We start from the raw sequence: 20522 nt of genomic DNA, 5'->3' as shown, positions 1-20522 counted from the left end.
TAACCTGTGACGTCACCACCGAGCCCGGCCCGCTCCCCGTTGGCCCGTGACGTCAGCACCGTTGCCCGCCCGCCCCCCCCCCTCGCTTTACCCGTGACGTCGATGCTAGATCCCCCGCCCCCTCACCCCCCCTCGTTCGGTGACGTCACTGCCCAAGCCCTCTCCCTCACCCCGCCCCCCCCGCGCCAGGTCCACGTCGGAGCACGTGACGCCCTCTGACGTCATCGCGCTATGATTCTTAGGCTTCTAACGCGTGGTCCGGTCAAAGTGATATTAATTACTCAATGGTTCTATTCGGTAAAGCCGCGTAGGTAAAAATAAAATTAAAACAACAACAACAACAAAAATCACGACGTTTCGGCCCTTCGCCAGGTGAAGGGACCAGCGCTGTCTCGAAGACTGCGCTGAAGTGAAACACTTAAAGGCCGCTCAGACCGCGGCCTTTAAGCTGTGTGAGGAGGGATTAAGGTGCCTTAACTAAAGGAATAAGCGTTTAAAAAAAAAAATTAGCTATTTAATTGGCGGACTTAGCATGATGAGAGATGTAGAGAGGGTGAACATTCGGGTGCACATGCACACGAAAGTTTTGGGGTATCACTACTACTTGCAAAAAATATATATACTGTACCATTGAAAATTAGTTTAATGTTTTCGTTGGATTTAGAACATCTCATGAACCTTATGAATTACTGTAATTCATATTCTTAGCTCTTTCGGTAAAGTCACGTTGAAAGGGAAACAATAAAAAATGTGGAGGGTTAAGAATCCACCCATTTTTTTCGTTGCCATATAGCATCGTGATATATAACGACTTATTGTTGGTAGCTCAGCTGATTGGAGAATATATAGAGTTTATTGATAACATTGAGGTGGTTTATATTTTAGTTTTTTTAATATGTTTACTATGTGGTATTCATTAGATAGTGTAGTGTATACCCAGTTTGCTCTTAATAGCTCTGCTTATTGAAGAATATATAGAGTACATTTATTGGAGAATATATAGAGTTTATTGATGACATTGAGGTAGTTTATATTTTAGTTTGTTTTATCTGTTTACTATGTGGTATTCATTAGATAGTGTAGTGTATACCCAGTTGCTGTTAATAGCTCTGCTTTTTGAAGAATATATTGAGTACATTTATTGGAGAATAGAGTACATTTATTGGAGAATATATAGAGTTTATTGATAACATTGAGTTGGTTTATATTTTAGTTTTTTAATCTGTTTACTATGTGGTATTCATTAGATAGTGTAGTGTATACCCAGTTGCTGTTAATAGCTCTGCTTATTGAAGAATATATAGAATACATTTATTGGAGAATATATAGAGTTTATTGATAACATTGAGGTGGTTTATATTTTAGTAGTTTTATCTGTTTACTATGTGGTATTCATTAGATAGTGTAGTGTATACCCAGTTTGCTCTTAATAGCTCTGCTTATTGAAGAATATATAGAGTACATTTATTGGAGAATATATAGAGTTTATTGATAACATTGAGGTGGTTTATATTTTAGTTGTTTTATCTGTTTACTATGTGGTATTCATTAGATAGTGTAGTGTATACCCAGTTGCTGTTAATAGCTCTGCTTATTGAAGAATATATTGAGTACATTTATTGGAGAATAGAGTACATTTATTGGAGACTATATAGAGTTTTGATTTAAAGCTTTCGTGACTGCAGTAATTCATATTCTTAGTTTTTTCGGTAAAGTTACGTTGAAGAGAAACAACAAAATAACAAAATATATATATTTTGAAAAAACTAAGAATATATAGAGTTTATTGATAACTTTCGATTTAAAGCTTTCGTGACTGCAAGGATTCATCTTCTTTGGTTCTTTCGGTAAAGTCACCACCACCACGTAGAATGAGAATAAAATAATAAATTGATAAAATAAAATAACACAATAATATTCTCACGACGTTTCGGCCACAACACAAGCGGCCTTCCATGAGGTGAAGGGGACGAGACTGTCTGGAGGACAGCGCTGGAGTGAAAAAGCCACGCTCAGATCACGACCTTTAAGCTGTGTGAGAAGAAACAAAGCGCCTTGACAAAAGTGATGACTTTTGATTTAAAGCTTTCGTGACTGCAGTAATTCATATTCTTAGTTTTTTCGGTAAAGTCACGTTGAAGAGAAACAACAAAATAATAAAATATATATAACAATTGTTCACGCTTACAGTGGCTTTCAGACAGCATACATTATAAAAAATTTCGTCTCCCCCCTCCTCTTTTCAAAATATAGATGGACTAGTCCTGGGTAAACTGCCAAATCGCTGCGCGTGGCGCCAACGGTTTTTTATAAATAAATAAATGCGCCGTTTAAAAATTAATTTATGCAAACCAACACACCTGAAGATGACCGTTTGAGTTATGGTCGAAACGTCGTGATAATTTTTTTTATTGTTTTATATATATTTTATTATTTTGTTGTTTCTCTTCAACGTGGTGACTTTACCGAAAAAACTAAGAATATAAAACCTTCAGACCGCAGCTCTTTCGCTGGCATTGACTCTTAATACCTCTCACACCACGGTTAATGGTATGGTTTTACAACGTGGAGTGTAACAGCGCATCCACAGCTGTCTCTCTCCTCCCTCCTCCGTTCCGACCATGGATGAACTCGTCCGTCTGAACGGGGCTCGTAGCTGTCCGTGGTGCTGAAGTTGAGGGTAAGAATCCACCCATTTTTTTCGCCATATAGCATTGTGATATATAACGACTTATTGTTGGTAGCTTAGCTGATTGGAGAATATATAGAGTTTATTGATAACATTGAGGTAATTTATATTTTTGCTTTTTTAATTGGTTCACTATATAGTAATTCATTATATATTGTAGTGTATACCCAGTTACTGTGAATAGTTCAGATGTGTAGGCCTTGACTTCAACATAGCCATTTCTGTGACCAGTCACAAGCTAATCACTCAGTTATTTCAAGAACCAAAGAAGATTTATTGATAACATTGAGGTAGTTTATATTTTAGTTTTTTTAAAATCGGTTTACTATATGGTATTCACTATATAGTGTAGTGTATACCCAGTTGCTGTTAATAGCTCTGCTTATTGAAGAATATATTGAGTACATTTATTATATTGATGTAATTTAGACTGAGGTTTTTTTTCACATCGGTTTACTGTATGATAGTTGAGTTGTTGCAGTCCCCTTTGGCGTCCATGTACGAGGTGCCTCTGTGGATGTGTAGGCTTTGACTTTAACACGGCTATTTCTGTGACCAGTCACAAGCTAATCACTCAGCTATTTCAATGCTAAATTCTCCCGTTTGATTTGTACCAGGTGCCTCTGTGGATGTGTAGGCTTTGACTTTAACACAGCTATTTCTGTGACCAGTCACAAGCTAATCACTCAGCTGTTTCAATGCTAAATTCTCCCGTTTGATTTGTACCAGGTGCCTCTGTGGATGTGTAGGCTTTGACTTTAACATAGCTATTTATTTGACCAGTCACAAACTAATCACTCAGCTGTTTCAATGCTAAATTATCCCGTTTGATTTGTACCAGGGGCCTCTGTGGATGTGTAGGCTTTGACTTTAACAGAGCTATTTCTGTGACCAGTCACAAGCTAATCCCTCAGCTGTTTCAATGCTAAATTCTCGTGTTTGATTTGTACCAGGTGCCTCTGTGGATGTGTAGGCTTTGACTTTAACATAGCTATTTCTGTGACCAGTCACAAGCTAATCACTCAGCTATTTCAATGCTAAATTCTCCCGTTTGATTTGTACTAGGTGCCTCTGTGGATGTGTAGGCTTTGACTTTAACACAGCTATTTCTGTGACCAGTCACAAGCTAATCACTCAGCTGTTTCAATGCTAAATTCTCCCGTTTGATTTGTACCAGGTGCCTCTGTGGATGTGTAGGCTTTGACTTTAACATAGCTATTTCTGTGACCAATCACAAGCTAATCCCTCAGTTGTTTCAATGCTAAATTCTCCTGTTTGATTTGTACCAGGTGCCTCTGTGGATGTGTAGGCTTTGAATTTAACATAGCTATTTCTTTGACCAGTCACAAGCTAATCCCTGAGTTGTTTCAATGCTAAATTCTCCCGTTTGATTTGTACCAGGTGCCTCTGTGGATGTGTAGGCTTTGACTTTAACATAGCTATTTCTTTGACCAGTCACAAACTAATCACTCAGCTGTTTCAATGCTAAATTATCCCGTTTGATTTGTACCAGGTGCCTCTGTGGATGTGTAGGCTTTGACTTTAACATAGCTATTTCTGTGACCAGTCACCAGATAATCCCTCAGCTGTTTCAATGCTAAATTCTCCCGTTTGATTTGTACCAGGTGCCTCTGTGGATGTGTAGGCTTTGACTTTAACATAGCTATTTCTGTGACCAGTCACAAGCTAATCCCTCAGTTGTTTCAATGCTAAATTCTCCCGTTTGATTAGTACCAGGTGCCTCTGTGGATGTGTAGGCTTTGACTTTAACATAGCTATTTCTGTGACCAGTCACAAGCTAATCACTCAGCTATTTCAATGCTAAATTCTCCTGTTTGATTTGTACTAGGTGCCTCTGTGGATGTGTAGGCTTTGACTTTAACATAGCTATTTCTGTGACCAGTCACAAGCTAATCCCTCAGTTGTCTCAATGCTAAATTCTCCCGTTTGATTTGTACCAGGTGCTTCTGTGGATGTGTAGGCTTTGACTTTAACAGAGCTATTTCTTTGACCAGTCACAAGCTAATCCCTCAGCTGTTTCAATGCTAAATTCTCCTGTTTGATTTGTACCAGGTGCCTCTGTGGATGTGTAGGCTTTGACTTTAACACAGCTATTTCTGTGACCAGTCACAAGCTAATCACTCAGCTGTTTCAATGCTAAATTCTCCCGTTTGATTTGTACCAGGTGCCTCTGTGGATGTGTAGGCTTTGACTTTAACATAGCTATTTATTTGACCAGTCACAAACTAATCACTCAGCTGTTTCAATGCTAAATTATCCCGTTTGATTTGTACCAGGTGCCTCTGTGGATGTGTAGGCTTTGACTTTAACAGAGCTATTTCTGTGACCAGTCACAAGCTAATCCCTCAGCTGTTTCAATGCTAAATTCTCGTGTTTGATTTGTACCAGGTGCCTCTGTGGATGTGTAGGCTTTGACTTTAACATAGCTATTTCTGTGACCAGTCACAAGCTAATCACTCAGCTATTTCAATGCTAAATTCTCCCGTTTGATTTGTACTAGGTGCCTCTGTGGATGTGTAGGCTTTGACTTTAACACAGCTATTTCTGTGACCAGTCACAAGCTAATCACTCAGCTGTTTCAATGCTAAATTCTCCCGTTTGATTTGTACCAGGTGCCTCTGTGGATGTGTAGGCTTTGACTTTAACATAGCTATTTCTGTGACCAGTCACAAGCTAATCCCTCAGTTGTTTCAATGCTAAATTCTCCTGTTTGATTTGTACCAGGTGCCTCTGTGGATGTGTAGGCTTTGAATTTAACATAGCTATTTCTTTGACCAGTCACAAGCTAATCCCTGAGTTGTTTCAATGCTAAATTCTCCCATTTGATTTGTACCAGGTGCCTCTGTGGATGTGTAGGCTTTGACTTTAACATAGCTATTTCTTTGACCAGTCACAAACTAATCACTCAGCTGTTTCAATGCTAAATTATCCCGTTTGATTTGTACCAGGTGCCTCTGTGGATGTGTAGGCTTTGACTTTAACATAGCTATTTCTGTGACCAGTCACCAGATAATCCCTCAGCTGTTTCAATGCTAAATTCTCCCGTTTGATTTGTACCAGGTGCCTCTGTGGATGTGTAGGCTTTGACTTTAACATAGCTATTTCTGTGACCAGTCACAAGCTAATCCCTCAGTTGTTTCAATGCTAAATTCTCCCGTTTGATTAGTACCAGGTGCCTCTGTGGATGTGTAGGCTTTGACTTTAACATAGCTATTTCTGTGACCAGTCACAAGCTAATCACTCAGCTATTTCAATGCTAAATTCTCCTGTTTGATTTGTACTAGGTGCCTCTGTGGATGTGTAGGCTTTGACTTTAACATAGCTATTTCTGTGACCAGTCACAAGCTAATCCCTCAGTTGTCTCAATGCTAAATTCTCCCGTTTGATTTGTACCAGGTGCTTCTGTGGATGTGTAGGCTTTGACTTTAACAGAGCTATTTCTTTGACCAGTCACAAGCTAATCCCTCAGCTGTTTCAATGCTAAATTCTCCTGTTTGATTTGTACCAGGTGCCTCTGTGGATGTGTAGGCTTTGACTTTAACACAGCTATTTCTGTGACCAGTCACAAGCTAATCCCTAAGTTGTTTCAATGCTAAATTCTCCCGTTTGATTTGTACCAGGTGCCTCTGTGGATGTGTAGGCTTTGACTTTAACATAGCTATTTCTTTGACCAGTCACAAGCTAATCACTCAGCTGTTTCAATGCTAAATTCTCCCGTTTGATTTGTACCAGGTGCCTCTGTGGATGTGTAGGCTTTGACTTTAACAGAGCTATTTCTTTGACCAGTCACAAGCTAATCACTCAGCTATTTCAATGCTAAATTCTCCCGTTTGATTTGTACTAGGTGCCTCTGTGGATGTGTAGGCTTTGACTTTAACAGAGCTATTTCTGTGACCAGTCACAAGCTAATCCCTCAGCTATTTCAATGCTAAATTCTCCTGTTTGATTTGTACCAGGTACCTCTGTGGATGTCTAGGCTTTGACTTTAACATAGCTATTTCTTTGACCAGTCACAAGCTAATCCCTCAGTTGTTTCAATGCTAAATAATCCCGTTTGATTTGTACCAGGTGCCTCTGTGGATGTGTAGGCTTTGACTTTAACATAGCTATTTCTGTGACCAGTCACAAGCTAATCCCTCAGTTGTTTCAATGCTAAATTATCCTGTTTGATTTGTACCAGGTGCCTCTGTGGATGTGTAGGCTTTGACTTTAACATAGCTATGTCTGTGACCAGTCACAAGCTAATCACTCAGCTGTTTCAATGCTAAATTCTCCCGTTTGATTTGTACCAGGTGCCTCTGTGGATGTGTAGGCTTTGACTTTAACATAGCTATTTCTGTGACCAGTCACAAGCTAATCCCTCAGCTGTTTCAATGCTAAATTCTCCCGTTTGATTTGTACCAGGTGCCTCTGTGGATGTGTAGGCTTTGACTTTAACATAGCCATTTCTGTGACCAGTCACAAGCTAATCCCTCAGTTGTTTCAATGCTAAATTCTCCTGTTTGATTTGTACCAGGTGCCTCTGTGGATGTGTAGGCTTTGACTTTAACATAGCTATTTCTGTGACCAGTCACAAGCTAATCACTCACCTGTTTCAATGCTAAATTCTCCCGTTTGATTTGTACCAGGTGCCTCTGTGGATGTGTAGGCTTTGACTTTAACAGAGCTATTTCTGTGACCAGTCACAAGCTAATCCCTCAGTTGTTTCAATGCTAAATTCTCCTGTTTGATTTGTACCAGGTGCCTCTGTGGATGTCTAGGCTTTGACTTTAACATAGCTATTTCTTTGACCAGTCACAAGCTAATCCCTCAGTTGTTTAAATGCTAAATTATCCCGTTTGATTTGTACCAGGTGCCTCTGTGGATGTGTAGGCTTTGACTTTAACATAGCTATTTCTGTGACCAGTCACAAGCTAATCCCTCAGTTGTTTCAATGCTAAATTATCCTGTTTGATTTGTACCAGGTGCCTCTGTGGATGTGTAGGCTTTGACTTTAACATAGCTATTTCTGTGACCAGTCACCAGCTAATCCCTCAGCTGTTTCAATGCTAAATTCTCCCGTTTGATATGTAAACCCCTTTGTCAAGGAGCCTCACTTCTCTCAACCAGCTTAGAAGACGCTGCCTATCTTAGCAGCGTTCACTGTAGCTCTGTCGTCCCGACAGGCTTGTTCCTTTCACCTGAAGAAGGCCACTTGTGTTGTGGCCGAAACGTCGTGAGAATTGTATTGTTATTTTATTATTTTATTTTCATTCTACGTGACTTTACCGAAAGAACCAAAGAATATACTACATTCTAGTGATAATGTTAGCAGCAAAAGTAGCACCTAGACACTACTACTACACAATACTCATAATACACTATATATACTATGCTATAGGTGCCTCTACTATACTATACACTACGTACTACACTATACTACTACACTCTACGCTACATACTACACTATTATACATTACACTACTACATCCTACACTACTATACACTACTACTATATACTACTATACTACTACATTCTAGTGATGATGTTAGCAGAAAAAATAGCACCTAGACACTACTACTACACTGCTCATAATACACTATATATATACTATACTATATATACTACTACTATACACAACATACTACACTATACTACACTCTACACTACATACTACACTATATACACTACACTACTACACTACATACTACTATACACTACACTACTATACACTACATACTACATTACATACTACACTACTATACACTACACTATACAATATACTACATACAACACTACTACATACGAATATACACTACACTATACAATATACTACATACTACACTACTACATACTACTATACACTACATACTACATTACATACTACACTACTATACACTACACTATACAATATACTACACTACTACACACTATACTATACACTACACTACTACATACTACTATACACTACACTATACAATATACTACACTACTACACAATATACTATACACTACACTACTACACACTATACTATACACGACACTACTACACACTATACTATACACGACACTACTACATACTACTATACACTACACTACTATACACTATACTATATACTACACACTATACACTACACTACTACATACTACTATACACTACACTATACACTACACCAGTGGTTCTTAACCTTATTGGAGGTCCTGAACCCTGCAAGCTTTATCAGTGCATTCACCGAAACCTTCGAAATATTATTTCTTTCAAAACATAGCTATATATATAGCTATGTATTTACGTATATATCAGTGCACAAGACGAACCAATGCATCAGTTGCGCACAGAATCACCGTGCTCAAAGAACAAAACCAGCAAAACGTGAATTTCACGCGCGGACAAAACCACTGCAAGCTCAATGAACACTTACCGCGAATCAACACAGACCTTTTGCTGTTGCCTCCCAGGTGTAGGGGTGCTATGGGGAGTAAACACATGGCACGGGAAGGTGTGGTTCACCCACACCTTGGTGGCTACAACAACGTCCGCTAAGGCTCCAGTGGGCATAAAGTGCGGGGAGCCAGGCAGCTCGGGGGGCAGAGCGTTGGGGCCCGAGGCTGAAGCAACCAGTGAAGAAGGAAGGCCGGCTAGGCGAGACCCTGGGACTCCTGTGACGGGCTGGCCCTTTTCAGGGCCGGCACAGCAAGCCGGCGGTGCGGCCCCAGAGCCCCAGAGCCAGAGGCCTTCTGAGGGCCGGTCCGGTCGGCGGGGTGCCGAGATCTGTGCCTAACCAGGGTCGGATGATCTGATAGCCTCCCTTAGAGCCCTAGCAGGAGGAGGAACTGGGAGCCTAGAGCTTAGGCTTTAGAGAGAGCCTGGGGTGGTGTGTTCCTGAGTTCTACGGGTGGAGGGGCCGCTACCCCTTCTAGTGTAACCCTTGTTAAGGTTTAAATAAATAGTGCTGCTTCTACTCTGCCGTCTCCGTGTCCTGGAACCCACTACGCAGGTGCAAGTTCAGAAATGCCCAGCCTCACGTTTGCGAGTGCCACCCTTGGATAATTATCGCAACAAAGCCCGTTCCATTTCCTTCGTTTTAGCGTCTACCCATCCGCGGAAAAGATCGCTCGCAGAGATCCGTTGCAAGGAATGGCGGGAGTGTCTCGCGGGGCTACTCTCCGCAGCTGATCGGAGCGTACGCACGGTGCGATTTTGGTGACGCCAAAAATCGCCGGAGAGAGTTGACATTTTTCTTCGATTTGAAAGCTTTCGCGGCTGCGGAAATTCACCTTCTCGGCGCCTTCGGTAAAGTCGCCTCGCGTTGAAGGGAAGCGATTAAACGATGGGAACATACGTAAGACAATGATAATAACAAAAAATTTCCCACGACGTTTCGACCGCGACGCCAACGGTCGTCATCAGGTGTGAAAAACCAACGGCAAGGTAATTTTTGTTTTATATATATATTTTATTGTTTCCCTTCAACGCGACTCTACCGAAAGAGCTTGGAGCGTTGTCGTACTGAAGAGTCGCTGTTGAAGCTGGCTCCGCCGGAGCTCAATGACTTCCTCGAGGTGGTCATCGTTGACGATGAACACTCAACGTGAACGGCCGTCTCACGCCCATCCAAGATGTTCCAAATCGAACCAAACATGAAACTAATTTAGGAGTAGGTTTTTACCCTTTTTAACCGGCACAAAAACTGACACCTTTATTCAAGAAGGCATCATGTCTGCAATAACCACAACACAAGCAGTCAAAATGCAAACAAAAAAGAGACAACTCTGATAATAATATTATTGGCACTGTCCTTGAATTTGATTGGTCCACACCCGAGACGGCTTTTCTTAGAGCCCTTTAGTCTCTCCGCTGGTGTTGGACCAGAAGACGCCAAAAGGCGTACAACTCAAAAACAGCGCACTATCAGAGTATTGAGGGGCTCTGGGTGAACATTTACATTATGAGACCTCCTTTGCCAGTAAACAAGATATAGGAATAGGTTTTACCCTTTTAAACTGGCACACAAAAAAACTGACACCTTTATTCAAGAAGACATCATGTCTGCAATAACCACAACACAAGCAGTCAAAATGCAAACAAAAAAGAGACAACTCTGATAATAATATTGGCACTGTCCTTGAATTTGATTGGTCCACACCCGAGACGGATTTTCTTAGAGCCCTTTAGTCTCCACTGGTGTTGGACCAGAAGACGCCAAAAGGCGTACAACTCAAAAACAGCGCACCATCAGAGTATTTACATTATGAGACCTCCTTTGCCAGTAACAAGATATAGGAATAGGTTTTTACCCTTTTAAACTGGCACACAAAAAAACTGACACCTTTATTCAAGGCATCGTGTCTGCAATAACCACAACACAAGCAGTCAAAATGCAAACAAAAAAGACTGCTTGTGTTGTGGTTATTGCAAACACGATGCCTTGAATAAAAGGTGTCAGTCTTTTGTGCCAGTTAAAAGAAGGTAAAAACCTATTCCTATATCTTGTTACTGGCAAAGGAGGTCTCGTGTACGAAACTGATTTTTCAATGGGTACAAGTCTCTTTTTTCAAGTAGTGGTACCCCAAACTTTTGCAGCTTCTTTAAATCCCATTTTTTTTTCACACCACCAGCACGTGGACTCTGCCGTGCCCCCTCGCCCACCTTCCATCGTGCCAAGTCCGCCTGTTAAAATGCGAATGTCCACGCCGATTCCTTTATCAGGGCACCTTAAACACTCTCGCACGGGCTTAAAAGGCCGCGGTCTGAGCTTTGGCTCCGCGTTTCGCTCCGGCGCTGTCCTCGAGGCAGTCCAGTCACCTTCGCCTGATGAGGGCCGCTTGTGTTGTTGGCCGAAACGTCGTGATTTGTCGTCGTTGTTGTTGTCGTATTTTTTTTTCACCGAATGGAACCAAAGAGCGTGGATCCTCGCGGTCACGAACGCTTTTCCGAATCCAGAAGAGGCTTTGCCGGGCCCGTCCGAGCGCGTGGCGAATTGCCTGCTTGGGGCTCCTCCATCCCCCCAGGTAGCGGAAATGTTCCCCGATTCCAGGCACGCCCTTCGATCTCGCTTAGCACGGTCGTCCGGCGGGGCACGGGGGGCACGGGCGCTGAAAAGTTTACCGAGTTCACATTCTCTGCCCGTCGCTCGCCGTAAAGGTTAGCGGGTTGTTGTTTTTTTTGCCGTGTTTGTTTTTTTTTAAAGAGAAAGAAAAATAAAAATAAACGCCTTCAGGTTTTTAATTCGTCTTCGAGCCCCCGCCGCCATCCTCCTGCATCCGCCGGCCGATTGGGACGACTGAGAGGGCATCGAAAATCCCGCGCCACGTTCGCCAAGATGTCGCTGAACTCGGAGCACTCGAAGCAATCCTGCGTGGCAAGTGTTTGGCCGCCTCGAAGATTTGAAGCTTTCGTCACCGCACGGATTCGCGTTTCTATTTTAATAGTTTAAATGTTAGTCTACCCACCGGGACTTTTGCCGGAAAAAAAAAACACGATAAGGGTGATGTTGGTACTCCCGCAAAACAAAAAAAAACAAACAGGGTTTGATTCCGCACGCGTGGCAGAAGGACGCGATTCGCCACCTTTCCCCACGGGGGGATAGCCAGCGAACGTTAGAATGGTACAGAGGTACCTCGAAATCAGAGGCCATGATCTCTGAAGATGCGGTGCTTCATAGCACTGTCTCTCGCACGTAGTTCACGCATTCAAACTGCAATTTTTCATACTTCTGCCAGTTGTGGAGGCAGTGTTCCTGTTGCCAACGCATTACCTGTGCATAACGCATTACCTGTGCATAACGCAGTGCGTAACGGTGGTGCGTGTGGTGCATCGGATTTCACCAGCGCTCCAAAACCAGAGCCTCGTCCCAGCATGGCTGGAGCTCCGTCCGAACAAGCTGCAGAAACAATATTATGCTTGGTTCTTTCGGTAAAGTCACCACGTAGAAGGGAAACAATAAAATAATAACGAGTAAAACACATTCTTGGTTCTTTCGGTAAAGTCACCACGTAGAAGGGAAACAATAAAATAATAACGAGTAAAACACATTCTTGGTTCTTTTGGTAAAGTCACCACGTAGAAGGGAAACATTAAAATAATAACAAGTAAAACACATTCTTGGTTCTTTCGGTAAAGTCACCACGTAGAAGGGAAACAATAAAATAATAACGAGTAAAACACATTCTTGGTTCTTTCGGTAAAGTCACCACGTAGAAGGGAAACAATAAAATAATAACGAGTAAAACACATTCTTGGTTCTTTCGGTAAAGTCACCACGTAGAAGGGAAACAATAAAATAATAACGAGTAAAACACATTCTTGGTTCTTTCGGTAAAGTCACCACCACGTAGAAGGGAAACAATAAAATAATAACGAGTAAAACACATTCTTGGTTCTTTCGGTAAAGTCACCACCACGTAGAAGGGAAACAATAAAATAATAACAAGTAAAACACATTCTTGGTTCTTTCGGTAAAGTCACCACCGGGCCCTCGCATGAACAACGTCGTGACGTCCCTTCACGTCTGCTCGAGGCTAGCGTAGCGGCAAGCTCAGCACCACGCGCAAAATCAAAGTTTCGTTTCTTCAGCGCGATGATCCTCCACCCCCCAGAGGGTGAATCGGGGAGCGCCACCATCATCTTTGTCGTCCCGCTGCAGATAACAGGGCATGGTGGGAGGTGACAGGGCATGGTGGGAGATAATGATAACAGGGTATGGTGGGAGATAACAGGGTATGGTGGGAGATAACAGGGCATGGTGGGAGATAACAGGGCATGGTGGGAGATAACAGGGTATGGTGGGAGATAACAGGGTATGGTGGGAGATAACAGGGCATGGTGGGAGATAACAGGGTATGGTGGGAGATAACAGGGTATGGTGGGAGATAACAGGGCATGGTGGGAGATGACAGGGCATGGTGGGAGATAACAGGGCATGGTGGGAGATAAGAGGGCATGGTGGGAGTTAACAGGGCATGGTGGGAGGTGACAGGGCATGGTGGGAGATAACAGGGCATGGTGGGAGATGACAGGGCATGGTGGGAGATAACAGGGTATGGTGGGAGATAACAGGGCATGGTGGGAGATAACAGGGCATGGTGGGAGATAACAGGGCATGGTGGGAGGTGACAGGGCATGGTGGGAGATAACAGGGCATGGTGGGAGATAACGGCGTGGTGGGAGATAACAGGGCATGGTGGAGATAACAGGGCATGGTGGGAGATAACAGGGCATGGTGGGAGATAACAGGGCATGGTGGGAGGTGACAGGGCATGGTGGGAGATAACAGGGCATGGTGGGAGATAACAGGGCATGGTGGGAGATAACAGGGCATGGTGGGAGATAACAGGGCATGGTGGGAGATAACAGGGCATGGTGGGAGGTGACAGGGCATGGTGGGAGATAACAGGGCATGGTGGGAGATAACAGGGCGTGGTGGGAGATAACAGGGCATGGTGGAGATAACAGGGCATGGTGGGAGGTGACAGGGCATGGTGGGAGATAACAGGGCATGGTGGAGATAACAGGGCATGGTGGGAGATAACAGGGTATGGTGGGAGATAACAGGGCATGGTGGAGATAACAGGGTATGGTGGGAGATAACAGGGCATGGTGGGAGATAACAGGGCATGGTGGAGATGACAGGGCATGGTGGGAGATAACAGGGCATGGTGGGGGAGTTCTGCGTTGGGCGTCTTTCTCAAAGGCAGCGTTTGTTTTGTGGATGAGACCAGCCCACTCATTCACACTCACATACACTCAGTCACTCACTCACACTCACTCACACTCAGTCACTTACTCACACTCAGTCACACACGCACACTCAAGTCACTCACTTACTCTGACTCACACACTAAGTCACTCACAGTCACTCACAGTCACACAGTCACTCACACTCAGTCACTAACTCACACTCACTCACTGTCACTTACACTCAGTCACTGACTCACTCACACACTCACTCTCACTGACTCACACACTAACTCACACACTCACTAACTCACACACTCAGTCACTAACTCACTCACTGACTCACACACTCACTCACACTCAGTCACACACTCACACACACTCAGTCACTAACTCACACTCACTCACTAACTCACTCAGTCACTAACTCACACTCAGTCACTAACTCACACTCAATCACTCTCACTCACTCACACACTCAGTCACTCTCACACTCACTCAGTCACTAACTCACACTCACTCAGTCACTAACTCAGTCACTAACTCACAGTCACTAACTCACACTCAGTCACTAACTCACACTCAGTCACTAACTCACACTAACTCACACTCAGTCACTAACTCACACGCACTCACTCTCACTCACTCACACACTCAGTCACTAACTCACACACTCAGTCACTAACTCACACTCACCCAGTCACTAACTCACACTCGCTCTCACTCACACACTCAGTCACTAACTCACACTCACACACTCAGTCACTAACTCACACTCACCCAGTCACTAACTCACACTCACCCAGTCACTAACTCACACTCACTCAGTCACTAACTCACACTCACCCAGTCACTAACTCACACTCACTCACACTCACTCACACTCGCTCTCACTCACACACTCAGTCACTAACTCACACTCACCCAGTCACTAACTCACACTCACTCACACTCACTCACACTCGCTCTCACTCACACACTCAGTCACTAACTCACACTCACTCAGTCACTAACTCACACTCACCCAGTCACTAACTCACACTCACTCACTCTCACACTCACTCACTCTCACTCACACACTCACTCAGTCACTAATTCACACACTCACTCAGTCACTAACTCACACTCACTCACTAACTCACACACACTCACTCAGCGAGCCACCACGACACTGGCGGTGTGGAGTTTTTAGAAAGTTTATTTATTTTTGTGTAATGACAACTAAACATAAGGGGGGAGGAGTAACGCGACCGCACGTAGCACGAAGGGCGGCGGCGGCCATCTTTCTAAGGGGTGGGAGGCGGCGACCATCTTTATAAGGGGGTGGGAGACAGCGACCATCTTGGCAAGGCGCGCCCTACGTCATTGGCCGAGGGGGCGGCGACATTGTCGGCAGGAAGTGACGTTGACCGCTAGGACCACGCCCCCTCCCCCACCACGAACACACGTTACTTCCCTTAGGAAGATGGCTACCGGTTAAGCATTTTTTTCCCATACCCCCCACGGTCACCCAACCAAACCCTGCCACCCGCCCCCCCCCCCACACACAAAATGTATCACTGAGACCCCCCCCCCCACACACACACCCCTTGCTCAGTCAGTACAAGAACAGCCCCCCCCAAAAAAACTATCAACCGAGTCACCACCACAGTTAACAGCCTCCCACCCCCACTTAATACACCCCTCCCTCCCTCCCTACCCCCTCCCTCCCTACCCCCCACAAACACCCCCCCACAATCAGTACAGAAACAGCCCCCCCCAAAAAACTATCAAGTCACCACCACTAACAGCTCCCCCCCCCTCTCCCCTACTTAATCCACCACTCCCTCCCTACCCCCCCTCACAATCAGTACAGAAACAGCCCCCCCAAAACCATCAAGTCACCACCACGGTTAACAGCCCCCCATAACCAATCTCATCAAATGTCTTAGCGAGCCCGCTCCTCACACCCCCCCCCCTACAATTATCGTTAGTGGGGGGGGGAGGAAGTGGGGGGCACCTCGCCCCCCCTCCCCACTTCATACCCTGCCTGCCCGCCCCCCTCCTTAAAAATTTACTTTCCAAACTCACAAGCTGCCCCGAGCCAATCACCGTTAAGCACAGGCACCCAGACACCCAGCCAGCCAGCAAAACCCCCATTTCAGAATACAGCCGCGTTTACTACTCCACACAAGAGTTAGCGAGACAGAGACAAGCCCACCACCTCACTCGCTCACCTCACCCCACCTCACCAACTCACCCACCCCACTCACCTCACTCGCTCACCTCACCCCACCTCACCTCACTCACCAACTCACCCACCCCACTCACCTCACTCGCTCACCTCACCCCACCTCACCAACTCACCCACCCCACTCACCTCACTCACCAACTCACCCACCCCACTCACCTCACTCGCTCACGTCACCCACTCACCTCACCCACTCACCTCACTCACCTGACCCACTCACTCACCCACCCACTCACCCACCCACCCACTCACTCACCCACCCACTCACCCACCCACTCACTCACTCACCCACTCACCCTCACTCGCCCACTCACCTCACCCACCCACTCACCTCACTCACCCACTCACTCCTAACCCGTTGTTCTTTGTGGTTGTAGGGGTTCTCAGTTATAATCTCTGGCACCCGCCTACTCACCGCCACCACCACCACCACACACACACTGACACACACACAGACACACACGAAATGTCTCCTCCCAGGAACAGCTGATCCACCACTCAATATCCCAAGTTGTACCCTCCACCCCACCCAAATGAACAGTATCACAACAGGAGATCCACCCCCAGCCAACCCACAAGTCACCAAGGTCACCACCAACGCCCATTAGCCACCAAGTGACAGTGACGTCACTTGCGGCGCCTGTGCCAGGCTAGGTGCACCACTTTCATGAGGCTACCACGTGAAGCTTCGAAGGCTCGCTGGCTGGCATGGAGGAATCGGCGACAGACCTAGCAGGTGCTATGGGTTGTACTGCTGTGCCAGGCTAGGTGCAGGTCACGGGGACAGACCCAGCAGGTGCCATGTGTCGACTGAGATGACCGGTACATGCACCACCAGCTGTACACCCCCTTACTGTGCCAGGCTAGGTGCAGGTCTCAGGACAGACCCAGCAGGTGCCATGGGTCGTCTGACTGAGATGACCGGTACATGTACCACCAGCTGTACACCCCCCCCCTACTGTGCCAGGCTAGGTGCAGGTCTCAGGACAGACCCAACAGGTGCCATGTGTCGACTGAGATGACCGGTACATGCACCACCAGCTGTACACCCCCCCCTACTGTACCAGGCTAGGTGCAGGTCTCAGGACAGACCCAACAGGTGCCATGGGATTGTCTGACTGAGATGACCGGTACATGTACCACCAGCTGTACACCCCCCCTACTGTACCAGGCTAGGTGCAGGTCTCAGGACAGACCCAGCAGGTGCCATATGTCGACTGAGATGACCGGTACATGTACCACCAGCTGTACCCCCCCTACTGTACCAGGCTAGGTGCAGGTCTCAGGACAGATCCAGCAGGTGCCATGGGATCGTCTGACTGAGATGACCGGTACATGCACCACCAGCTGTACACCCCACCTACTGTGCCAGGCTAGGTGCAGGTCTCAGGACAGACCCAGCAGGTGCCATGGGTCGTCTGACTGAGATGACCGGTACATGCACCACCAGCTGTACACCCCACCTACTGTGCCAGGCTAGGTGCAGGTCTCAGGACAGACCCAGCAGGTGCCATGGGTCGTCTGACTGAGATGACTGGTACATGTACCACCAGCTGTACACCCCCCTACTGTACCAGGCTAGGTGCAGGTCTCAGGACAGACCCAACAGGTGCCATGGGATTGTCTGACTGAGATGACTGGTACATGTACCACCAGCTGTACCCCCCCCCCTACTGTGCCAGGCTAGGTGCAGGTCTCAGGACAGACCCAGCAGGTGCCATGGGTCGTCTGACTTGAGATGACCGGTACATGCACCATCAGCTGTACCCCCTACGTGTGTGACGTCGATTTTAAATATGGAGGCGGGGGCGATGGCAGACGCAGATTCCAAATTATACAGCAGGCATCAGGATCCGGGATCGAACCCACGACCTCCTGTGAACCAGGCGAGGGAGATAACATCTCCACGTGGAGAGAGAGAGACGCAGATTCCAAATTATACAGCAGGCATCAGGATCCGGGATCGAACCCACGACCTCCTGCGAACCAGGCGAGGGAGATAACATCTCCACGTGGAGAGAGACACAGATTCTAAATTATACAGCAGGCATCGGGATCCGGCATCGAACCCACGACCCCCTGCGTACAAAGCGAGGGAGATAACATCTCCACGGGGAAAGAGAGATACACAGATTCTAAATTATACAGCAGGCATCGGGATCCGGCATCGAACCCACGACCCCCTGCGTACAAAGCGAGGGAGATAACATCTCCACGGGGAAAGAGAGAGACACAGATTCTAAATTATACAGCAGGCATCAGGATCCGGGATCGAACCCACGACCTCCTGCGAACCAGGCGAGGGAGATAACATCTCCACGTGGAGAGAGAGAGAGACACAGATTCCAAATTATACAGCAGCTGTCGAGATCCGGGATCGAACCCACGACCTCCTGCGAACCAGGCGAGGGAGATAACATCTCCACGTGGAGAGAGAGAGAGACACAGATTCCAAATTATACAGCAGCTGTCGAGATCCGGGATCGAACCCACGACCTCCTGCGAACCAGGCGAGGGAGATAACATCTCCACGTGGAGAGAGAGAGACGCAGATTCCAAAGGAGATAACCTCTCCGAAATCACCACGGCACCCCCCGATGAAATGATAAACTCACTGCCAAGGGGCCTGGTGGTGGAACGACGGGACTGAAACAAGGATCGCTTTCGCATTTCCACCACGCCCGCTCCCCCCTCAGCCCCCTAGCCCGCACTGACTGGCATGGTGAAGTATGGTCAGACTGAGAGTCTGTGTGCGCGTGTGAGCTGGAACCAGAGGGCGGGTCGGAACCAGCGGTGGCGGATAAGGCGGAGAGAGGAGCACGTGGATTTGAGAACACCATCACCACCATCACCACCATCACCATCACCACCACCACCACAACCATCACCACCATCACCACCGCCACCACCACCATCACCACCATCACCACCACCACCACAACCATCACCACCATCACCACCATCACCACCACCATCACCACCATCACCACCACCACCACAACCATCATCACCACCATCACCACCACCATCATCACAACCACCACCATCACCACCACCACCATCACCACCACCACCACCATCACCACCACCATCACCACCACCACCACCACCGCACTGACGTTCATACCCCCAAGCGGAAAGATCACGTAGGAAAACTGCACCAAGACACACAGAGGAGAGGGGTCGATGAGGTGGTGGTGGTGTTGGTGGTGGTTTTGTGGGGGGGGGGGGGGAGGAGGGGAGGGCCGTTATCCAGCAGTGGTGAGTCCGTGGGTTTTGGTTGGCGGGGCTGGTAACTTGGGACAAGTGGCTACAAAACGATCCCCACCACCGACCCCCCCGCGTCTCACCATCGACCATCGCACGGTCGGAGGAGCTCACACAGTCGTGAGGGGTGTAATCAACGCAATTAAAATCATAGAAAAAAAATCCACACACACACACACACCCCGACACATCCCACCATCAATCACTCACCAGGCAGAGTGACGCACGCACAGGCAGACAGACACACACGCACGCACGCACAGGCAGACAGACACACAGGCAGATAGACACACACGCACGCACGCACAGGCAGATAGACACACAGGCAGATAGACACACACGCACGCACGCACAGGCAGACAGACACACAGGCAGATAGACACACACGCACGCACGCACAGGCAGACAGACACACAGGCAGATAGACACACACGCACGCACGCACAGGCAGATAGACACACAGGCAGATAGACACACACGCACGCACGCACAGGCAGATAGACACACAGGCAGATAGACACACACGCACGCACGCACAGGCAGACAGACACACAGGCAGATAGACACACACGCACGCACATGCAGACACACACACAGGCAGATAGACACACACACACACGGAAAGAGAGACACACAGGCAGACACACAAGACACAGGT

The sequence above is a fragment of the Petromyzon marinus genome, unplaced genomic scaffold (assembly GCF_048934315.1).
Source record: "Petromyzon marinus isolate PM22_M1 ecotype Great Lakes invasive population unplaced genomic scaffold, UKy_Petmar_22M1.pri1.0 PM_Scaffold_168, whole genome shotgun sequence".
NCBI lineage: Eukaryota > Metazoa > Chordata > Hyperoartia > Petromyzontiformes > Petromyzontidae > Petromyzon > Petromyzon marinus.
The sequence above is the reverse complement of the archived record's forward strand: the minus strand, read 5'-3'. Positions refer to the sequence as shown.